Here is a 15,903-nt window from a genome sequence, read left to right as displayed (position 1 = left end):
CTGCTGCTACTGGGGGGCCTGTAGTAAGCCCCTAACGAGGTGACTACTCCCTTGCTGTTCCCAATTTCCACCCACACTGACTCGGTAGGCAGATCTTCCTCGACAATGGAAGCTTCTGTAGCTGTGATACCCTCTCTGATTAGTAGTGCTACACCGCCTCCTCTTTTTCCACCCTCCCTATTCTTTTTAAATGCTCTAAACCCTGGAATATCCAGCAACCATTCCTGCCCCTGAGAAACCCATGTCTCTGTTATGGCCACAACATCATAGCACCAGGTACTGATCCATGCTCTTAAGTTCATCACTTTTATTCCTGATACTCCTTGAGTTAAAGCAAACACACTTTAACCGATCCCTTGGTTTCTTCCCGGGAAAATCCTTCCCACTAGCTGGTCTACCTCTTGCTACTGCCTCACCTGCATCAACTCTCACCTCCGGTATACAGCTCAGGTTCCCACCCACCTGCCATACTAGTTTAAACCCTCTCAAACTACTCGAGCAAACCTTCCACCCAGGACATTGGTCCCCTTCCAGTTCAGATGCAACCCGTCCATCTTGTACAGGTCCCACCTTCCCCAGAAGGCATCCCAATTGTCTACATATCTGAAGCCCTCCCTCCTACACCAGCTGCGCAGCCACGTGTTAAGCTGCGCCCGCTCCCTGTTCCTCGCCTCGCTATCTCGTGGCACCGGTAGTAAACGAGAGAACACTACTCTGTTCGTCCTGCTTTGCAGCTTCCATCCTAACTCCCTGAAATCACTTTTTATATCCTCAATCCTTTTTCTGGCTATATCATTAATCCCAATATGTAACACGATTTCTCGCTGGTCGCCCTCCCCTTTTAGAACCTTATACACCCGATCGGAGACGTCCTGGACCCTGGCACCAGGGAGGCAACATACCTTCTGGGAATCCCGATCCTGACCTTTAACGTGCGTTTCCTTAGCTGTGGTGGAGTGATGACCCTCATTCCCCACAGGAGACCTCCTCCTTGTATAGATAGTTCTAGCTTCCACATGACATGTGGTTTCAGTTCCAGTTGCTCCATTTGCAGTACCACACCCACCACTCACGTAGTCGTGGGTTATTTTGACTGTCTCTCTTAATTTGTCCTACCGTTGCCAGAGTGTTCCCTACTTGCTCAAAGTAGAAAATGTCTACATAAGGACTGTTGGTTGTCAACTCATTTGGCAAGGGTAATCTAAAATCCTTCAGCATTCTCTCCTAAGTGTCTGATTTACAGCATCCCACAGTGAACTTCAGTTTTTACTTTTGAAGGGGACTTGTATAATGCCATGGCATCAATGATATGGCCTTAGTATTGTATGGAAATCTTTTTTAAAAAATCACAGTCAGTTTTCCTCACTTCTTCAAATCTAACTTGTGAGGATGCTCTTTTTTAGGTTCTCCCTGTGAGTAAAACATTGTCTTGGTAACACTGGACTCCTTTCAATCCACTTCAAATCTGATCCATGGCATGTTAGAATAATCCAAGCACAGATGGATTTCAAATGGAAATCTCTTGTTTTTGAATACTACTTTACGTGTCACAATAATCAAGTATTCCCGTGACTTAGGATCTCTATTCATCTGGAGATAGACTTGACTAAGGTCAATCTTACTGAAAAGCAGACCTCTAGCTGGTCCAACAAGTAGGTCATTGATTACAAGCAAAGCATACTGCTCAGCACATAGTGCTGGATTAGTAGCGAACTTGTAAGCAACGCAGATGTATACTCCATCTATCAGTGGAATGATAGGTGTGGGCCAATCATTTTTGGATTCAAGGATTCCAATCTTGACCAGTGTCACTCAATTATGGTCATAGTGTCATAGAGGCGTACAGCATCGAAACAGAACACTTTGGTCCAACTCATCTACGCGAACAGAATATCCTAAATTAATCTAATCCCATTTACCAGTATTTGGCCCATATCCTCTAAACCCTTCCTATTCATGTACCCATCCAAGTGCTTTTTAAATATCCTAATTGTACATGCTTCCACCACTTCCTCTGGCAGCTCATTCCTTACACACACCATCCTCTGCTTGGAAAACGTTGCCCCTTACGTTCATTTTAAATCTTTCCCCCCTCACCTTAAAGCTGTGCCGTCTAGTTTTTGACTCCACTACTTGAAGGAAAAGACCTTGGCTACTCATCCTATCCATGCCCCTCATGATTTTATAAACCTCCAAGTTCTCCCCTCAGCCTCCAAAACTGCAGGCCAAGTAGTCTAATCAGCCTCCCCATAGCTCAAATCCTCCACCCTGGCAACATCATTGGAAATCCTTTCTGAGCCCTGTCAAGTAGGTTTAATTCTGCCTCAACCTTTAGTCTGATTGCACGAGGCACTGATCCTGCCTTGCAACATTTTGCTTGACTCTCATACTTGATTTTCAATTCGACAGAGGTCTTCCCCATGTCTCCCAGATCCCGATGAAAATAATGGCACACTTCTTTAGAATTTTGCAATGAATCAGTTTCAGAATCTGACAAGCAACTCAGTTCAACCCAACTGAGTTTGATTTTTTTTCCAGCCATGGTCCTCCCAGTGAAACTAGCAGATTATCCATGCTGTCATTGTACCATGTAGATTTTTTTCCTACTCTTCACTTTCAGTACTTTTGCTGTACTCTGTTCATATTTCTTTCTCAAACACACCCATTCAATGGGCCCTTTATTGCCGCAGTTTCTGCATACGACTAATTTATACCAGCAATTTGCTGTTGAGTGAAGTGCTCTTTCACACCAATGGCAGTTGTGAGTCTGTGTTGGTGCTCATCTCTCAGCTGCCACTATTCCTACTATTTCTTCATAAGTTTTGAAACCCGGCTTCTCTGGTTGTACCAGGCTCCTCAGGTGACTAAGGACATTCCCACACCCTGCCATAATACCAGGAACAATGGATTCGCTGGGTGGAGGAATTTCAGGTCTCTTTACTATAAAATATTTAACAGCTGATCTGTGGCAAGATCAAACAGGGACAGCAGGGATTTATGAAAGGGACAGAGGGAAATCACACTTGAAAATTTTTAGGGGATTCTTTGTGGATGTAACTCATTCAGTTGATGAGGGTGGAACCACTGGATGTGGTTTCTTTGGGCTTTCAGAAGGCTTTTAACAAAATCCCACATAAGAGATTAGTGCTTTAAATTAAAGCCCATGGGATTGCCGTAGTATATTGAGATGGAAATAAAACTGGTCAGCAAGTATCAAAGGATAGGAATAAATGGTCTTTTTCCAAAGGCAGACTCAGGTGGTGTGTCACAAGGATCTGTGCTCAGACTCCGGCTACCCACCTATTCAAACAAAGGAATCAAATGCAATATCTCCAAATCTGCAGGTGACACAAAGCTGGATGAGAGGGTGAGCTGTAAGGAGGATGCAGAGATGCTTCAGTGTCATTGGGACAAGCTGAATGACTGGGCAAATGTGAGACAGATACAGTATTACACGGATATATGTTAGATTATCCACTTTGGGAGCAAAAACGGAAAGGCAAAAACTGAATGGATATAAATTAAGACATGGGTATGTAGAATAAGATCTGGGCAAATCTGTACTTCAGTCATTGAAGGTAAGCATGCAGGTGCAGCAAGCAGTTAAGATGGCAAATAGCAGAAGGGCCTTCAGAGTGAGAGAATTTGCATTCAGGAGTGGGGATGTCTTGCTGCAATTACATACCAAGAATATTACGTGCAGTTTTGGCCTCTTTATCTGAGGAAGCACACTCTTGCTCTAGGAACAGTGCAGCAAAGGTTTAGCAGACTGATTCCTGGAAGGCAGACTGGCATATAAGGAGAGGTTGCGTCAGATAAGATTATACCACTGGCATTCAGAAGAATGAAGGGGCTTCTCATCGAAGCTTAAAATTCTTACAGGACCAGTCAAGTCAAATGGAGGGCAGATGTTCTTGATGGCAGGGATGTACAGATCAAAGGAGTCACAGTCATTCTTCATACCCTTAAACGAAGATGAGGAGATATTTCTTCACCCAGAGACTGATGAGCCTACAGAATTCACTACCACAGAAATCAATCAATGCTAAAACATTGCACAGTTTCAAAAAGGAGTTTGGGTTTAGCACTTGGAACTAAGTGGATCACAGGATATAAGGTTAAAGGAGGAACAGGCGACTGTGTTGGGTGATTCGATATATTCATAATGAATGATACAGCAAGCGTGAAGGGCCAAATGGCCCATTTCTCATTCTACTTCTTATGTTTCCATGCAAAGTGAATGGCCACAAACTTGGCAGATGGAATATAATGTGGAAAATGTCAGGTTATGTGCTTTGGCAAGAAGAATAAAAGAGCTATATGTTATTAAAATGGAAAAAGATTGCAGAAAGCTGCAGTACAGGAGGAATTTGGAGGTCCTTGTGCATGAATCATAAGAAGTCAGCAACCATGCTCAGCAACTAACAAGGAAGTCTCCTGTTGGCCTTTAGAAGGAATGGAATAAAAGAAGAGGGAAGTATTGCTAAAACAATACAAAGTACTAGACAGACCACATCTCAAACACAGCAAATACTTTTGGCCCTTTATCAAAGGAAAGAAACCTCAACATTGGAGGCAGTCCAGAGAAGGTTAACTAAGTTGATTCTAGGTACAGAAGGATCTTCTTTCTAAGGAGGTCAAATAGGTTGGACTTGTACTCTTTAGAATTTAGAAGAGTAAAAGGTTACCTTATTAAAACATACAGGATTCTTAGGGGAACTGTTAGTGTCGATGCAGAAAGTTTGGTTCTTCTTGGAGGAGAATCTACGGCCAAAGGGCATCATCTCAGAATAAGGCGTGACATATTTAAGACAGGGATGAAGATGAATTTATTTCCTTTGTGGGCTTGATTTTGTGGAATTGTTTACTCCAGAGGCCTGTTGAAGCTGGGTTACTAAGAATATTCAAAACAGAGATAGCCATGATCTGATCGAATGGTGAAGCAAATTCAATGGGCTAAAAAGCCAACTTCCATTCCTTCATTTTATGGCTTTATGACCCCTACATTCCTGGGTTTTTCAGTCCTCACACACTCTTTGGAACAATGTCTTTCGAGTATTTATTGTTTGCCACTATCCCTTTAGTTAAACTGCTTCACCTCATGCATCGTTTTCTTTTTCCTTGGACATTTCCCATTTTATATGGGATAACACAATGCAAGTTGATCAACGACAACAACAAGCGAAAAGTTGCTGGAAAATCCCAGTGGGTCTGGCAGCATCCGTGAAGGGAAAAATAGAGTTAACGTTTCGGGTCTAGTGACCCGAACTCAGAACAGTGAGCAAAGATCACCACTCTTTGCAATTATCATCTTTTCATCTTGTAGATATATCTGCCGCTAACCTAACCCGTCGATCCAGGCTGAGGATTCATTACCACACAAGTTTGCTTTCCTGCACTGAATACTGGGTCCTTCTGTCTCGGAGTGAGAATCACACCGACATTTCTGACTCAGAAGGAGGGCCACTGCTGACTAAACCACACTGTATCCCAGATCCCCTCACATTTTGCTGTATTGAACTCTAACTGCCATGTCATTTCCCATTCTGTTGGCCTATTGCAGCTGATCGGAATCATCCTCATTGTTTGGGCTCCTGCAAGCTTGGCAATCGTGGTAAATTTTGGAACTTCACGCTGTATTGCTCATGTTGAGGTGTGCAATAATAAGATGGTAACTATACCAGGGGATTTCAACTTCCTCAACATTGTTTGGGATAGTCATAATCAGTGAATCATACAATATATGAGGCCCTTCAACCCACTGAGTCTGCGCTATCAAGGACATACTATTATATACACTAGACCCACTGTCAACACACTAGGTCATAGCCTTGAACGTAATGACACGTCAAGTGCTTTTTAAAGATTCTGAGATTTCCCGTCTCAACTATAATCCCAGAGAGTGCATTTCAGACCCCTCTGGATGAAAAAGGTTTTCCTCTAATCCCCTCTAAACCTTTCTTTTTAAAATAATGTCCACCTTGTTATCGAGTGTAAAGTGCACAGTGTAAAGAGGAGTTGGATTTCTATATACGTGTTCAGCAGAGTTTATTGTGTCAACATATGGAAGGTCCATCAAGGGACGGTCCAGTCCCAGATCTAATTCTTGAGAACAAAGTTGCCAAGGTGTTTAAGGTGGTAGTGGGGAGAATATAGTGATAGCAACCACTGTTATGAAAAGGAAAATGGTAGATTGCAAAAAAAAAATTTTGGATCGGAGGAAGGCAGATGTTATTAAAATAAAGCAGGATCTGACCAAAGTAGACCAGGTTCAGCTACGTCTGGCAAATTCTACAGTAGAAAGTGAACGTGTGATTGGGAAGAAAATGGGGAAAGCACAGGCCCAACATGTTTCCTTTGGGATGAAATTTGGAAATAACAAGACAAAGAACCCTGGATGTGTAGGAATATTCAGAATTGGTTAAGAACAAAAAAAAAGAGGCTTTTAGTAGGTACAAAGGGAGCAAATGATGGAGGCCTTAGTGGAGTATAGAAAGCTCAGAGGGAACTTGAAGCAGTTAGGAGGAAACAGGCGCATGAAAAAACATGAAGATAAAATTTGACAGATCCCAAGATATTTCACAAGTACATTTAGGGGAAGAAGATAACCAGAGAAAGAATGGGGCCCATTAGGGTCCGGGGGAAAACTTTATACCGTACAGAAGGACACTGGTAGAGTGTTTCACTTTAGTCTACATTCAAGAGGAGGAAGATGGAGGTAGAGAACTTGGGGACAGGGACTGAGGTACTTGAGCAGACTGACACAGGGAGTGAGGCTTTGCTAGGCCTAAAAGTAGATAATTCTCTAGGTTTGAAGGGGTTGTATCATATGCCACAATAAGAGATGAGAGGAAATCACAGGGGCTCTGACCCAAACTTTGAATTCTTCTCTGGCTACAGGGGAATTGGTAGAGGACAACTAATGTGGTACCATTTTTCAAGGAGAGAGAGAGATACACCAGGAATTACAGACCAATGAATCTCATATCAGTGGGAGGGAAACAACTGGGGAAATTCTGGAGGAGAGAATTCATCTCCACTTGGAAATGCAAGGTTTGATCAGCATGGCTTCATCAAAGTGAGGTCACACTTCACAATTTTGATATAATTTTGCGAGGTATGTAGGTGCCCAGATTTTCACAAGGGTTTTGATGAGCTATAACACATTAGGCTACTTAATAAGATAATAGTCCATGATGTTGCTGTTGTATATTATCATGAACAGAGGACTGGCTCACTCATAGAAGACAGAATTGGGACAAGGGAGGCATTTTCAGACTGGCAACCTGCAGCTAGCGGAGCGCCGCACAGATTAGTGCTGGGGACACAATTATTTATGAAATACATTAATGCCTTGAATGACGAAAGAGAATATACTGTAGCTGATGACACAAAACCATGTGGGAAGGCAACTAGGAAGGATTAATCAAAAAGTCTGCAGAGAGATATTGACAGGCTAAGCAAATGGGCAAAAACTTCGCAGATGGAATATAATGCAGGGAAATCTGAGCTAATGTATTTTGGCAGGAAGAATAGAAAAGCTGGTTATTATTTAATGGAGAATGACTGCAGAAAGCTACGGAACAGAGGGATTTAAATATTCTCGTCTACGAATCACAAAAAGCAAGCATCCAAGTTCATTGGGTAATGAAGAAGGCAAATGGAATGGAATATAAAAGGTTTTGTTAAAATTGTACGAGGCAATTGTCAGATCACAGCTGTAACACTGAGAACAGTTTTGGGAGAAATATCTAAGGATGTGGAGGAAGTTCAAATAAGTTCTAGGAGGTTAAGAAGATTGAATCTGTTCTTGTTGTAATATAGAAGAATGAGATGCCACCTTATTGAAGCTTATAAGATTTTTGACAGGGCAGATGCAGAGAGTTTGTTTTCCCTTGTGGGAGAGTCTAGGACCAGAGGGCATAATCTCAGAATAAGGGGTCACACATTTAAGATAGAGATTGGGAGGAATTTCTTCCCTCTGAGGGTTGCAAATCTGTGGAATTCTTTGCCACAAAAGACTATTGAGGCTGGTCATTAAGTAAATTTAAGGTTGAGATAGACAGCAGATATTGGGAAAAGGCAGGAAAGTAGACTGGAGAATTAACTGTTCTGCCATGGTCTCTTTGAATCGCAGAGCAGATTCAAAGGGCTGAATGGCCTATTTCTGCTTCTGCGCTCTATGCTTATACTGCAGCTGATGCAGTTTGTATGGATTTCAAAAACGCCTTTGACAAGGTCCCACATGTGAGACTGATATTAAAGGTAAACACATCTGGCACCACTGGCTATTATGGCAAGGTAGTTCTAAAATGGCACAGTGGTAAGAGACAGAGCACAGAGGTAGAAGGCTGTTTGTGCGACTGGAAGCTTGTGTCAAATGGCGTACTGCAACGTTCCATATTGGGTCCCTCACTGTTCGTGATATATACAACATAATGAGATATAGATGGGTTGGTCAGATGAGCAGATCAGTGGCAGACAGAATTTAATCCTGAAACATATCAGGTGATGCACATCGGAAGAAGTCACAAGACAAGGAGGTACTCAATGAATGGCAAGACACTAGGAGGCTTAGGGGACACAGACGGATCATGGGGTGCTTGTACACAGAACCTTAAAGGTGGCAGGACAGGTTAACAGGATGATTAAGAATGCGTACTGAGAACTTGCCTTTATCAGTCATGGCACAGATGGTTTCAACTGGAAGGTTCCGTTGGAATTATATAGAACTTTAGTTAAGCCAAAGTTGGAATACTGTATGCAGTTCTCATCACCACACTGTTGGAAGGATGTGATTGAATTGGAGGGGGTGCAGAGATTATTCGCTAGGATATTGCCTGGGGCGGAGCACTTTAGCTACGGAGACTAGCTGGATAAGGTCAGATTGTTCTCTTTAGAGCAGAGAAGGCTGAGGAGGGACGTGACTGAGGTGCAGAAGATGAGGAGGGGCAAGGTTAGGAAGCAGCCGTATCCTTAGTTGAAGGGTCAATGACAAGGAGACACAATTATGAGGTGAAAGGCAGGAGATGTAGAGGGGATTTGAGGAAAAATATTTTTACCCAGAGGGTGGTGGTAATCTGGAATGCACTACCCAGAAGGGTAGTTGAGACAAGAGAGCTCACAACTTTTAACAAGGTACTGGGATGAGCACGTGAAATTAAAGGTTATTCTCCAAGTGCTGCAAAGTGGGATTAGCGCAGACTTGATTGGCTGAAGGGCCTTCTGTATGCCATATTCCCAAATTCAAATCGTGCATCTATCTCCAAAAATCAGTGTCCTCATACTTGGCAAACTGCTAATAGCGATGTTCTCATCTATTTACCATAACTTGCTGCTTCTGTCCTTCAGCCATCTTTTTTAACCAAATTTGATAGTGACCTATATATTCCATGAATCTCAATTTTATAAATCAATCTTTTATATGCACCTTCCCCTCATCCTTATCTCGGAAAGATTGCACTGCTTCATGAAGGCAGGCTAAAGTAATTCAGCATTACAGCCATACTCTGGTAGTATAATGACAGCATCAGTGACAGTACAATAAGTGCCTCACATCAATTGTTTCAAAACTGGGTTCTACAGTAGAGAGGTAATTTGAGATCTACAAATCAAATCATCTGTCATAACTTGAGATTAAATATATTGGAAAAAAGCACACTAACTAACGCGAGCTTCAATGGTGATAAATTAAATGTAACTAATTGGAACAGTAATATTCCTCATCCAACCTTGCTAAGCAATGCCTCTCTGCACTGATAGGCTGGAAAGCTGCAGTCAAGAACAGATATTCACTATTTATCATCAAGTCGGAACAATTCTGGAATGCTTTTATCTGTCATGAATGTTTAATTACTGCAATTTGAAACGCTCAACGAAATGTAAATCATGAATATGTGATGTTAAAAATATACAAAAGGATCCAGCCCTTTTCTTGATTTATCAGGCGAACAATAGAAGAGCATTTGCATAAAGTGGATATACATTATGAGTGCCCTTATCAAACACCAGTCCAGGGACTGACAGATATCACAGTTAGAAGCAAATACACACATCGGGGCAGCACAGTGGCTCAGTGGTTAGCACTGCAGCCTCACAGCACCAAGTACCCGGGTTCGATTCCAGCCTCAGGTAACTCTCTGTGTGGAGTTTGCACATTCTCCCCGTGTCTGCGTGGGTTTCCTCCGGGTGCTCCGGTTTCCTCCCACAGTCCAAAGATGTGCTGACTAGGGGGAGTGGCCATGCTAAATTGCCCAGAGTGTTCAGGGGTGTGTGTCGGTGATAGGGGGATGGGCTGAAGTGCCTGTTTCCATACTGTAGGGAATCTAATCTCATCTCCATGATAACCGTCAGGAAGTAGCTTTTTAAAAAGATGATTAGAACACTTCTTTACATGTAGCCCTTGGTCTTATGAATATGCAATTAATAATAGATAGGTTAGTGATTGCTATTAATATGAAAGCATTCAATCAAAAAGGTTCGAGAACGATTGCCTGCCTTAAAGGTTAAACACTGGAAGGAGCTCACATTTAGAAGGTAGAAGGAACTATGCAAAATCCATCAGATACTTGGAGAATCACCAAGCGATACAAAATATACACTGCTCCTCAAATGGATTCAAAGAGGAAATTGGTTAATATGTTAGAGCATATAGGGTCATAGCAACAAGGAGCAGGAGTAGCAAGGACAGTATTTGCTGCCCATCCCTAGTTCCTCCAAATTGTTTGACTATTTCAGAGTGCAGTTAAGTGTCAACCACATTATTGTGGATCTGGAGTCATATGGAGGTGAGATCAAATAAGAATGGCAGAGCTCCTTTCTTAAAGAACATCAGTGAATGAGTCAAGTTTTTATAACGGTGAATAGTGTAACAGTGACAGTGTAACCATCACTGAGACCAGCTTTGTTTATGATTATATCAATTTGAGCATGTGTTGGATAACTGGCCCCATCAAGCCTGCTTCACCATTTAAGAAGGTCGTGGCTGACTTGACTGCAATCTCGGCTCCACATTCCCACCTACCCCCAAAATTATATTGAACTGAATTCAAATTCCATCAGCTGTTACAGTGGAACTTAAGACTATACTCTACAGCATTGTCCCAGGTCTCCGGATTACTAATCCTGTGACATTAATAGTGCTTCACTGACTACCCCAGCATGTCAATCCCCGTCCTGAGCATACTTCTTGGCTGAGGCTCCACATTTTCTGGAGTACAGAATTACAAAGTTCACCTCTCTGTGAGTGAAGAGGTTCCTCATCTATCGCTGTTGTTACATTTTATTCTGAGATTGATCTCAAGTTCTACAGCCTGATCTCTTAATTCAAATTACAATAACCTGGCTTTTCAAATGCCCTGTCACATTATCCTTGCCAAGAGATTGATTGTTCATGGTTATGTACAGCATGTCCATGTTGATTTTTCTTCATTTAAGTGCCGTCACCAACCTTACAGACACTACAAATGCATTTGGTCAATGGGAGAGGTTAAATGAGCAAAATTGGACCTTCATTTCTTCCCCACCCCAGCCTCAAAAGGTTTTGTCTTCATTTCAAATTTTTCACATCTTATGGATAATTCTGAACCTTTCCGGTCCCTTCAAGAAGTGCATCCTACCCAAATTATCCTGAGTGTCTCATCTTAAAAATTAGAATATCTTTTGATATCCTCACTGTGGAACAAATCCATTATATACTTAACATAGGATTCAGGTCAAGTTTGTTTTATTCCCCACTGTTTGTTTAACTTCCTGGCCAATGCCCCACGATTTCTCAGGAAACTATTAGTCTATCTCTGTATCAGAACATCTTCAAAAAACTAATACTTTCTCCAAATCTTGATATAAAAACTGGCGAGTTTCGGTTCGAGATGAGTTCCACAGCACAAAATCATACTTGAACCTTTTAGCCATATAAATCATTTGACAAGCAGATTCTAGGGAGTCAATCTGCAGGATCAAGTGACATCTGAAATGCTGTACATTTACTGCAAACAGTCAAGTTCAGTTTTGCTGGCATCCACAAATCTTTGACAGCATGGCCGTGGGTGTGAATCACTTAGGTCTGGCCAAATCAGTAAAATCCCACTCCTTTTCTCATCTGAACACTGCCCCAGAGCAATATCATGTGAAAGCACTGCACTTTCCATATACATGGTGGCAATGCCCAGATCTATCCACCCCCTCATTCATTTCTTCCACTGTCTCCACATAACCGGATAGTTTCCATCTATTAAATCTTGAACAGAACGAAGCCATTATCTTTGGTCCTTGAAAGGAGGTCTGCTTGCTAGCTACCGGTTTTCGTTGCACCCTTTGTTATTTTGACCCAGAGTTTAAATTCTGACCACATAGGCCTGATGTCACAAAGTCTACTTATTTTCACATCCACAACATTCGGCCCTAGGTAAGTCCGTTAGTTTTGAAACCCTACCGCATTGATTAACTGTGGTGTTAGGGGCCAGGGAATTGGACGTCCTGGAGGAGGTGGAGGGCGTGGGTGGTGTCACGGACGTAGGTAGGGAGTTCCTGGACCAAAGGGGAGAAAATGGAGTCCAGATAGGTGGAGATGAGTTCAGTGGGGCAGGAGCAGGCTGAGACAATGGGTCGACCAGGGCAGGCAGGTTCGTGGATTTTGGGAGGGAGATAGAAACGGGCCGTGCGGGGTTGAGAACAATGAGGTGGGAGGCTGTGGGTTGGAGGTCCCCTGAGGTGATGAGGTCATGAATGGTGTGGAGATGATGGTTTGGTGCTCAGGTGTGGGGTCATGATCGAGGGGGCGGTAGGAGGTGATGTCGGAGAGTTGGCGTTTGGCCTCGGCGATGTAGAGATCAGTGCGCCATACTACCACTGCGCCACCCTTGTCTGCGGGTTTGATGGTGAGGTTGGGGTTGGAGCGGAGGGCCGGCCGTTCTGCGGGGGAGAGGTTGGAGTGGGTGAGAGGGGTGGAGAGATTGAGGCGGTTTAATGTCTCGACGGCAGTTAGAGATGAAGAGGTCGAGGGAAGGTAGGAGGCCTGGGGGTGGTGTCCAGGAGGAGGACTTGTGTTGGGAGCGGGTGAAGGGGTTAGTGGAGGGAGGGTTAGGTTCCCGGTTGAAGAAGTACGCGTGGAGGCGAAGGCGGCGGATAAACTGTTCTATGTCCAATCGTGACTGGTATTCGTTGATGTGTGGTTGTAGAGGGACAAAGGAGACCTCTTACTAAGGACTAACCGTTCGTCCTCAGTTAGTGGGAGGTCTGGGGGGATGGTGAACATGCGGCAGGGTTCAATGTGACTGTCTTCACTGGGGTTGCTGGCTGTGAAGGTTGTGGGCGGAGCGATGAGGTCGTCGGCCGTGGGCGGGGTTCCGTCGGCGTCGGCCGTGGGCGGGGTTCCGTCGGCGGTTGGAGTATCGGGGTGGGCGGCAGCAGCTGCGGCGAGGGTGGTGTGTGTGGTGTTGTAACTGGAAGTGGAGGCGGTGACTGCAGCAGCGGTCCCGGAAGTGGTGTGGCCGGCGGAGGCGAATGTGACATCATCGGTTGGGGTCTCCGGCCGTGTCCTCATGGTCAATGGGGGCAGGGACAGACTCGGGATTTGGGAGGCACAGGAAAGTAGAGTTCTGTTTTCACAGGTTGGAGTATAATAGGATAAAGTACAATACACCAAATCTTCTTTGGTACCTTTTCCTTCCATAAAACTGCTTTTCGTAGATGCACACGGAATTCATTTTATACACATTTAAAAATTTCTAAGTTCAAGAGGCCAGTTCCAGCACTTGGACTTGCATCTTCTTCATCATCACAACAGAACAAAATAAAGACTCACTCTTTGTAAGTCACGTTTTCAATTTTTAGTGACAAGGTGTAGTGCGAGAACTGCTCACTTGATGTTAAAATCTCTTAACTATGTACCTATATATTTCAATCCTGTGAAATATGTGGAACGAGTTCAAGAAAAGGATTAATTTTGTTGCTCTGGGAGAGAGCTGGTACAGATAAAGTGGTTGAATGGCCTCCTCCCATGCTAAAAATATCCATAACTGTTGTTGGCGCTGCTGAATTAAAGTGGGCATCCTTTCATTATGACTGTGAGACGCAGCATGTTACGATAGATGGCATAATGGAGAAATCCTTTGTTATTAATGAATTTTTCAGCACTAGGCATCCTTCCGAAGTCAAATGTTCAACGTATACCTGTTGCACTGACTTGGTTCCAAATACTTATAATGTGGAGGTGCTGGTGTTGGACTAGGATAGACAAAGTCAGAAGTCACATGGCATCAAGTTATAATCTGACAGGTTTATTTGAAATCACACAAGCTTTTGGAGTGCAGTCCCTTCATCAGGTACGGTCAGAGAGGAAAACACACAGGCACACAATTTATAAGCAGACAGATCAAAACAGCAGACAACTGGTGTGAGTGGAGTGTCAGATAATAAGTCTTCATCCAGGATGTTTGTTTATTTGCAGATATTTTGTTGAAGAAGCACACAACTTGTAGTTACAGTCAGTCAGTGTGGCATCTTACAAATTCTTGCTTTTGAAATAAAGGTTAAAACTCTAAGACAGATTCTGAACACAAGCCTCGAAACTACAAGTCAGAGTCTGACCTGAGATGTCACCTTTTGGACATTCCTGTTGCGCTGCCTGATTATCATGACAGCACAGCACTGACATTGACTTTATAAACACTTTGCTTGCCTCTGACACGCTTGGTCACCTGTATAGAGTTATTATCTGACACTCCACTCACGCCAATTCTATGATCTTTTGATCTCTCTGCTTATAAGCTGTGGTCACCTCACTAACTGCACCTGATGAAGGGGCTGCACTCCAAAAGCTTGTGTGATTTCAAATGAACCTGTTGGACTATAAGCTGGTGTCATGTGACTTCTGACTTCAAACACTTATAGAATGTGTTTTCAATCCTACCATGACTTGACAATAAGCCAACTTCTTAAAATTTATAAAATGACAAGTATGTCTAACCTTGAGCCTTTAAAAAAGTAAATATTACAACCATAGTACAGTCAGGCAGTAAAGGCAGAAGGAATGATTTAATCAACTGTGTCTGACACCACACAATTAATCCCCCTTATGGAAGAAAGGTTGGCTGCGTTCTCTTTCTTCAGGAACATCCAGCTAATACCACCTTACTACTGCTTGTTTTATTCATCTGGTGTCCCATCTAATTCCTTTCAGTCTTGGTCAAACCCTCATGTAATTTATTTCAATTTTCAATAAAATAAATTTAACTTTATATTCCACAACTTTAACATTTCCTTTTAAGGTTTGAATGGTTCACTTAGTACACTGCACAGGTTTTGGAAATAATTGGAGAAGATGGTGGAAAAATCAAGATATATTGACAAGTAAACAAATGGCTAACTTCTGTTTCCTTGTCAGTGAAGCCTTTTGAACAGAACATAAAGTTGCGGAACTCTGTAGAGACAACAATTTAAAACTGGGAAGACCACTGTTTGTGGTCCCCACACCAATCTCTATTCACGACCTACTGAGTGCATTACTCCTCCTTGGCAACAATGTAATGTTACGCTTGTCTCAGCACAACCTTGGCATCTTGTTTATCCCACGATGAACGTCCGACCACACATTCATGCAATCCCTAAAGCTGTCTCTTGTCTTGGCTCATTAGCAGTGAAACCTTCAACTGAAACTACTTCACTTCCGGACCTGACAATTCCAATGCATTCCCTGCTAGAGTCCCACATTTGCCCATTGAACACTTGAGGTCGTCAAAACTCCACTGCCTGAGACTCATCTTGAACCAAATCCTATTCTCTGTGCTTTCTACCTAACTGATAGTATTAACAGTAATTTTATTAAATTCTCATTTTTGTTTCCAAATTGTTCCTTGGCTATGCCTATCGTTATTTGGATAATCTCCACCAGTCCGACCATAC

This window comes from Stegostoma tigrinum, chromosome 22, assembly GCF_030684315.1.
Source record: "Stegostoma tigrinum isolate sSteTig4 chromosome 22, sSteTig4.hap1, whole genome shotgun sequence".
NCBI lineage: Eukaryota > Metazoa > Chordata > Chondrichthyes > Orectolobiformes > Stegostomatidae > Stegostoma > Stegostoma tigrinum.
The sequence above is the reverse complement of the archived record's forward strand: the minus strand, read 5'-3'. Positions refer to the sequence as shown.